The following is a 9,328-nucleotide window of genomic DNA, read 5'->3' as shown; positions in this document are numbered from 1 at the left end:
TTGACTGATGCCAGATTGTTAGGGATGAGTTGCGGGCATTTACGTCTAGGGAGATCAATCGGGCATTACAAGCGGCCATGCAGCAGCAGCAACAGCCGGCGGTACCTCGATCCATCCGTCGTCGAACTACAATACCTCAGGACCGCATCGCTGCACACCATAGATTGTACGCGGACTACTTTGCTTCGGAGCCGCGGTTTGGGGACAACTTATTCTGCCGGCGTTTTAGGATGAGTCGTCCACTGTTTCTTCGTATTGTTGGCGCTTCAGAGCGTCGATACGAATATTTCAGGATGCGAGAGGATGCGGTTAGTAAACTCGGCCACACGCCCATTCAGAAGTGCACTGCCCCAATCAGGCAGCTGGCATACGGAGGTGCGGCCGACATATTCGACGAGTACTGTGACATCCCTAACCCGAAACATGCATCATTTTGCATAATGACATATTTTTATTTTATCTTTGCGTGAATATATTATTAGTTGTATAATAAATATTGATTATATGTATAAGTTGAAAAAGACTAACTTAGTTGATTTGTATTCATATAATATATATTTTTCCTTAATCATATAGTAGTAAATATTATAACTGTGTGTGCATGTGTGTCTTTGTGTACACGTGTAATAAATTGAATGTGTGCATGGCAATATTTGTATGCATGTAAGAGCATCCGCAACGCTGCCTCATTGCGGACTCGATCTCGTCTCGACGAGACGAGACGGCATCGAGACATCGTTGCGGCTCCCGTCTCGTCTCGACGAGACGAGATATCTCGACGCCCGACGCGTCCCGGCGAGGCAAGTCTCGAGCTCGCGAGACACGCGCCCGGCGCCACGTGGCGCGCGCGGGCCGCTGGCGTGACGCCCACTCGCCGACCCGCGAGTGAGCGTTGGATTTATGACGTCATAATTCAATTTTTTTTTTAAATCAGATTTTTCAAAAAAAAAAAAAAAAAAAAAAAAAAAATTAAAATAAAAAACGGTAATATTACCGTTGAACGGTAATATTTTTAATTTTTTTTTTTTTTTTTTATTTTATATATTCTATATATACTCTTCTCCATTCTCCATTTTACACACAAACACACATTTATTCTCTCATCTCTCTTTCTTTCCTCTCCAATCACTTCTATAAAATCATTCCTTTATTTTTTTCTTCTCCCAAATTTAATCAATTATGGATCCATTTGAGCAAATGCGTCGAATAATGGAAGAATCGCTAGAAGCAGATCGACGTAGGGAGGAGGAAGCCGCCGCGCCTCCTAGGCAACGCCGGACATACATCCACCGTAACCGGGAGGAAGCCGCCGCAAGGTTGGAACGTGATTACTTCAGTCCGAACCCGGTGTGGGGAGATATCTACTTCCGTCGCGAATACATTGGCGGCACGGGAAGAGTTCTTCGAGAGAAGGGTTCGACGCCGTGTTGGCCGTCCCCAGCCACACGACGCTCCAGAAATGTACCGCGGCGATCCGTCGCCTTGCTACTGGACAAACGGCGGATGCGTTCGACGAATACCTGCACGTCGGAGAATCCACTGGGCGACTTTGTTTGTTGAACTTCTGCAAAGGCGTCCGGGCAGCCTTCACCGCCCGAATTTCTGAAGAAGCCAACCACCGCAGATTGTCAGTTTCTGCTCCGTCTTCACGAACAAGTGCACGGATTTCCCGGGATGCTCGGGAGTGTCGATTGCATGCATTGGCAATGGAAGAATTGCCCTGTGGCGTTGAAGGGGTCATACACGAGCGGCCACAAAGGCACCCACCCCACCGTTATACTCGAGGCCGTCGCCGACTACCGGCTATGGATTTGGCATGCCTATTTCGGGGTCCCGGCTCGAACAATGACATCAACGTGCTCAACAACTCCGACCTCTTCGCTGAAGTTTTGAATGGTAAAGCGCCGGCCATCAACTTCGTCGCTAACAATCGCCAGTATAAAATGGGGTACTATCTTGCCGACGGCATCTATCCGAAGTGGCCAACCTTCGTGAAGGCGTTCAACAGGCCTACGGACGAAAAGCAGTCTCTTTTTGCGCAGAAGCAAGAGTCTGCTCGCAAGGATGTGGAGATAGCGTTCGGGGTTCTCCAAGCTCGATGGAACATTATCAAAGCCCCGGCTCGACAGTGGTTTATAGAGAATATGGTCGACATCATGTATACGTGCATAATCTTGCACAACATGATTGTCGCCGACGAAGGACCTGAGGCGGGAAATTGGTTCGACCCTGAAACCCCGGGAAGCTCAACCGCAAGTAGTCCGCCTCGAACGGGAGTGCATCCGTCTTTGCAAGAGCGGTTGTCTATTCGGGCAAGGACACGTGATTCTACCGCTCACGCCCAACTCCAGGAGGATCTAATGGAGCACATTTGGGCAAAATTTGGCAACCATTAGATGATCGTCACTAGAGAACTCCTTCTTCTGCTTCTTTGCCTCCATTTTTTTTTATTTGAGTTTAAGTGTGCAATTTGTAATTTCTAGTTTTTTAATTATGTCTTTTTTATTTTTTTATGTATTTTAAATTGTAATTTTATTTTATTTATAATGAAGTGTGTTTTTTATTAATTGAATTTGTTGGAATTAAAAATAAAAAATGAAATTGAATGAATAGTTAAGAGATGGTTAAGAGATGGTTAAGAGATGGAGGGTTGCAGGTGTTGTCTCTTAGTTAAGAGATGAGCTGAAAAGTACAGTGGAGCCCATGAATAGTGAAGAGATGAGACGGTTAAGAGACGGATAAGAGATAGCGTTGCGGATGGCCTAATATATGTGTACACGTGTGACTCCAAAATGAGTTAGAGTGAACTAAGTAATATATTTATATATATCCTTGCATGCTTAGTGTACATATATATTTACGTGTACACTTAAGATATTTACAACACAGATGAATTAGACAATTGTGTTCATGCTTATCACATTAGGATTTGGCTAGTTGTGCGGTTTAAAAGTATAGACGTGCAATGGAAAAAGGGTTATGGGGACGGACTTGTAAAGATGAGAAAGGAAGATTGCTCGAGCAAATTTTTAAGTTCAAGTTCAAAGGAAGGATGATAGTAGATTACGTGGTGTTATGATCAGGTGTGTATAAATCATACTTTTAATTTTATATATTTTATGTGATTGATTGCTATGTGTTAAATTTGAGTGAATATTTGAATTATATGATGTGAGACTAAAATGGTTATGTGTTATTTGATACTGATGGTGGAATATGATGTGGATAGGTGATTTGTATAATAGATATGTTTATATATGGTATTGGAGTTAATTGATTGAATACATGGATATATAATTTATGCAATAGAGATGTTTTGCATATGGCATTGGAATTAACTGAATCATTGGATTAAAGAGGATCTGTGATAGTCTTGTCCTGGATCTGAAATCACAGTGGACATAATGGGACCTTCGGGTCAATCATATTGGGACATTCGGGTCAAATCATATTGGGATCTACGGGTCAATTCATAGTGGGACCTACGGGTCAAATCATAGTGGGACCTTCGGGTCAAATCATACTGGCATATTGCTCGGGCAGATACCAGGCTTGAACTGTCACAGAATAATAAACTGAACAGAGTGGCATGTGCATATGTATATGGAATTATTTTTTTGGTGTTTGTTATTGTTATCTATATTGGTTAAAGAATATGTTTGATTTTGGGATGTGGAATTAAAGGTAAGATTTATATGCACTGAGTTGTGGCTCATATAAACCACTAATATTTTTCAGGAATAAGATATCAATGATTCGTGGGTTGATGTGAGTTACGGTTATTATAAGGGTCGGCGACTGACACATTTTGGCAACCTTCTCCTCCTCATCATTTTTGCATGTAAATTAATGTATAGTATATAGAGTGGCAAGAGGGTTCCACTGCTTTCAGAATGTTTTTAGAAATATGTACTTGTTAAATAATGGTTTTTGAAATTATATTATATGTGTGCTTTTGAAATTTTGAATTTATTTATAGTAAGTGCATGAGTCATAAGGGTTGGGGTGCGACAGTTTAGGTGGTATCAGAGCGGTGATAGACTCCCGCTGGGACATAGTATTTGAAGGGTTGGGTTTTTGCACGTGTGTCGTGTGCACGTGTCCCTCCTTTCAACAAGATTTATAATTTTCCCACTAATGCAACAAATATTACTAAGTATAAGAGGCAAGAGCGGGGTCGAACCACAGGGACCATGGTTCTACTCGAGATCGTTTCTATGACACAATCGGAAAAGGGGTCGGCTGCTGCCACACATTCATTGAGTGGGTTAAAACTCTAATCTACTTGACCTGGCGGAATTAAACTGGACTCTATTTACTTGACCTAGGAGACGGGAGAAGTACGGAAGGAAAATAAAACACGAAAATATTTTTCATCATTTTAATAAATCATGAAAGCAACTAAAGAAAACAATTGAAACTTACTAACCAAGCTAAAGGCTTTCCTAAAATAGGCAGACAAAGTGTAAAAGTAAAGTGGGGACCATTTTTCTCAAACTAGTTGGGCTGACAGAAAAGCTGGAAAACCAAAAAGCAAAAGCAAAAAGCAGATCTGATTCTCTAACTAACTCCTACTTCATCTTCTCCAAACAACCAAGTAAAAACAGAGCATAGAACAGAGCTTCAACACCATTGACGAAATAAAACAGAGCATGCTTCAAAACGAGACGTAAACACGAAATTCAAGCTAGAACTACCAGATCTACGCTACTGGGTCAAGCAGAAAACGAAATGAACACAGATTACCTTGCATGCATCACCTAAACTATCGGATCTCAGAAATCGAGCACGTGAACAACTAAATCTCAACCTCTAAACTACTGGAAATCATGTAAACAACATGGATCTAAACATCTAAGCTACCAATTGCGAAAAGCATCCAAGAAACATAAGTAAAAACATCATCAACATGAAAATAAACACCAAAGCTTCATAAAACTGGAAATGAGTCGAGATCCAACGGTGAAGTCGTCAATTCCTCCGATGAAACCATTGAACTAAGCTAAGAAAGCAACAAACTATCTAACTAAACTAAGAGAGCGGTGGCATTAAGCGCCTATGAGAGCTTCCTACCTAAACTACGATAGCGTTAAGCGCCTATGAGAGCTTCCTACCTAAACTACGATAGCGTTAAGCGCTCCCTCTTCATTGTGGAAAGCTTCTATTTATAGAGTGGCTTTAACTTCAACCCTAAGGCAACTTCTTGTCGGTATTTGACCATTTTACCCTTGCAATAATTGAGGATCTTCATGTCAGCACGCCATTCTGTCTCCTTGACCAGGTAGATGACTTTTTCTGCGCTTCACCTCCATTACGCCATTATGTCTCCTTGACCAGGTAGATGACTTTTTCTGCGCTTCAGCTCCATTCCGCCATTCTGTCTCCTTGACCAGGTAGATGACTTTTTCTGCGCTTTTGCTCCATTTCTACTCCTGTCGTCAACTTCCTGATTCTCCTAGGTCCGAGCGACGACTTCTGGTATTTTACTTCAAAATCAGCTATTTTGCATCTGTCAGGTCAATTAGCACAAACTCCTGGATCCAGCAGATTTCTGCACACTTAAGCTCAAAATTTGTGCATTATCTCCCCCAAAAGCATATAATTTTAACCCAAAACCAATGCATGAAACGAGCCTTATCAGTATTCATGTATATCATATGATACATTTTGGTTATAAGTTTCATTTGCATTGTATTGTCATGAACATGTGTCAATGAAGAGAGAAGGGTTAGCCGCCCTACATTGTCCATTAATTATAGAGTGCATTTCATATACTTGTTGCATCATATTGGGATTTTTGGTACATGGACCAATGATGAGTCAAAGAGGTAGAAACAATAAACAGCACCGAAAAATGAAATTGTTGACTTTATGAGACTATTGATCCGGTCGAGGCTGAGATAGGGTTGAAAAGCTTAGAATATGTGTTCAATTAGATGAGTAGTATGTCAGATGAGCGCTTTGATTACACAGTTTCTTTTCTTTGAAGCAATACTTACTCTTGGTGGGAAACAGTCCCACAAGCTATGATACAACCTCTGGTATTCAGTTCAGACGATTTTTCTAGAGAACTCAATGCGAAATATATGCAAAGAAGTGTATTGTAATAAGAAGCAGAGAAGGTCTTGTCTTTAATCAAGGAACTATGTTTGTTGATTATGAGTTGCCATTATTTCAATATATACGGTTTTCTAGAGAATGGGTTGCAAGTTAATTCAATTGAGCTGCCAGCGGATATTGATTCTCTTGTTCATACACATGTTTTGATATTATTATGGGTATAGATTGGTTTTCATCGAACCAAGGTAGCTTGCCAAGTAAAAGAAATGGTAATATAATCATTGAGACATGATCGAGTGATATTTTACGGTAATCATTATATTGCTCCAGGTTTTCTTATATTATCTATATCGGGTTTTTGATTTATTGGAAGTGCAGATTTATCTGGATTTTCACCTTATCAGGAGACATTTCTCTATTGAGCACTGCCTTTATTTTTATTTATATTTATCAACCGTCTTCATTAGAGTTTCAAGAGTTGAAGAAACAGTTACAAGAGTTGTCAGAGATATGTATGACTTAATGTTTTACCTTGGAGAGCACCAATATTATTTTTGAAGAAGAAAGATGATACACTGCGACAATATATATACTATTGGAAGTCAAATCGAGTGACAGTGAAGAATAAATATCTATTACCGAGAATAGAAGACTTATTTGATCAATTTCAAGGTATGCAACTGTTTTCGAGTACTGATTTTCAATCAAGATATCATCAGTTGAAGATAGCTAGAGAGAATATTGCAGAAACACTATTTTGAACTCAGTACGACCATTATGAGTTTTGGTTATGCCTTTCTAATTAACTATTGCACCTACAATTATTTATGGCATTGATGAACAAATTCTCTCAACTATTCTTGGATCCATTAGTGATTATTTCTATTGACTTACTAGTATATTCATGAAGTACAGATGGGCATGTTAATCACTTGCAGTTAGTATTACAAGTTCTGCGAGATAAACAGATTATTGCAAGGTTGAGTAAATGTGAGTTTTTGCTAAAACATGTGGTATTGTTGGGACACGTGGTGTCAGGTCGTAGAATAGAAGTGGATCTACAAAAGATTGAACTGGTTTTCAACTGGAAATGTTTCTCAATTATTGTCACGCCCGCATTTTCTAAGGATAGAAAACACGGTGAATCGTGACTAGGGGAGGATAAAAGAAGCGGGAAAGAAAGGGAAAAACAACGAAACTCGACCAAAGCTTAAATAATTGGGAATAGCTCGAATAAAATCAAGTATCTCAACAATCAACAACTCAAAAGAATATTATCTCAACAATTGACAACTCAAATAAACAATATTCAGCGGAAGCATTCGAGAGAAGAATAATACTATGTATGAAGACATAATATATTCGAGATCTTTTATTTGTTATCTTCTTCACTTTTATGCTCAACACCCACCGCGCTCATCACAGCTCAACCTGCACATTTTAAAAAGAAATGCAGGGCTGAGTACTTGATGCACTCAGTGGACTCATGCCGAAAACATTTTATAAAAAGAATAATTATCATGCCACCATTGAGTGACCTTGGGGTTTTGAAAATGCCCAAGACACTAAAAATCATTTCCATTGTAAAACTCGACTGCAGTCATTTTCCCATAGATGTCTACCATATCTGATCCATTGATGACAAGGAATGTGGCCACATTCCAAGTCACTAGACCGGCCGACCCAAAAGACGGCTCACGATCCCCATTGGTGTACACTAGCCTGAGTAGGGACTCACTCCCTAGTCAGATCCGAATTCGATTATCCATAGATGGCAAAAGCCACAGCAGATAAGTTCCATAGATAAAACAAAACATGGCATGACAAATATTCATTTTCACGTAAAAATATACTTAGGGCATTGCCCTTATTTAAAAAGAAAGCCCACCTCATTTAAATTCTCCTTTCGATCTTACTTTGCTCGTGGAGATAACCCCTTTGATCCGATTTCTCTATGACCGTAGAACATTGCTTTCAACCTTCTCATAATAATTCAAGCCCAAAAGTTAGAATTCTCGGCCCAAGCAATTAAAAATAAGAACAGCCAACTTCTTAATTGAATAAGAAATAGTCCAACCTTAATATTATTCCTTGGCCCAAAACTTCAAATACTCCAATCCAACAAGTAGGATACAGAGATCGACTTTTCCATTCTTTTCCCAAAATTTGAGCGGCAACTCCTCATCTCAAATCTGCCATCTCCTATCTCTCCTCCCTGTCCCTCCTTCTTCGTGCCGCCGCTGACGTCCCCTATTCATATACTCTTTCTCTCCTACCATCATACATCGTCGCCTCTCTTCCTTCAGTTCGCAGCTCCTCCGTCGGCTAGAAGACAGCGTTGTTACTGTCACAGTTTCACGCCGTTATCTCCGGCAAATCGTCACTCCGTCCAGCCTTGTCCCCTAGCACAGCAGTCGCCGCTGCGTGCGCCCAACAGACCGGCCGTTGCTCATCTTCTCTCTGTCCCTGCTCAAAAACAGCATCGCGGAGTTCCGCAGCGTCATCGTGATACAGCTACTACTGCTGTCGCTGCTATACTCGCCCTAGGTGCAGCCGCACCGCTGCTGTCAAAGTGCTGCTGACGTCGTCGCTGCCGGGTCAGCCGCTGTTGCTCCAGATCATCGGTCATCTTCCGTTCTCTTTCTTTTTTTCTCTCCGTCCGCTGCAGTGCTCCAGCCACCGACTCACTGTTATGTCATGCCCAGATCTTCTCTCTCTCAATCTTCATCGCCACCCTCGCAACACAACCGCTGCGCTTCCGCCGCCGCCACTGCCTCAACACAGCACCGAGATCGCTGGTCGTCGCCGTGAGACTCCGTCGCTTGATTGGACCGGAAACGCCTCACTCTCTGCTCTCTTCTAACTCGTCACTGAAACTCCTAATCGGTAAGCCCCAAGACTCTCTCAATTCGAAAATCATAAATCGAGTAAATCCCTTCTTCTCTTACGGCGATTCAGCGCCGCCGACGGCTCCACCGCAGCGCTGCCGCTGCCATTCCAGCCCTCGGGGTTGACTGACCCGCCTTGGTCTGATTCGAGGGAAGGTCGCCACATCGAACTGCTGTTGCTCGCCTTTGCCTGCTGCTCACTGCAATAGTCCGTCATCCATCCCTGCTGATTTTCGACCCACATAACTCTCTCCTTTCACTCGGGTGTTTCCTCTCCGTTTGTAAACTATGGAGCAGATTAGGGAGTATAGAATGGGATGTAAATCTGCCGTTTGGAACGTGGTGTATATTGGAATTCTGATCGTGCAGGAGGTAGAGAG

General features: G+C 41.6%; 1 long non-coding RNA gene across 1 annotated transcript; it reads left to right on the top strand.

The window, feature by feature from the left end:
• Positions 1–2,925: 2,925 nt before the first annotated feature.
• On the top strand, positions 2,926–3,961 carry LOC125221059. Its single transcript, XR_007176365.1, has 2 exons — positions 2,926–3,083; positions 3,739–3,961. It is a non-coding gene; the product is annotated as an uncharacterized LOC125221059 (long non-coding RNA).
• Positions 3,962–9,328: the final 5,367 nt, after the last annotated feature.

Source organism: Salvia hispanica, chromosome 1 (assembly GCF_023119035.1).
Source record: "Salvia hispanica cultivar TCC Black 2014 chromosome 1, UniMelb_Shisp_WGS_1.0, whole genome shotgun sequence".
Lineage (NCBI taxonomy): Eukaryota > Viridiplantae > Streptophyta > Magnoliopsida > Lamiales > Lamiaceae > Salvia > Salvia hispanica.
The sequence above is the reverse complement of the archived record's forward strand: the minus strand, read 5'-3'. Positions and strand labels throughout refer to the sequence as shown.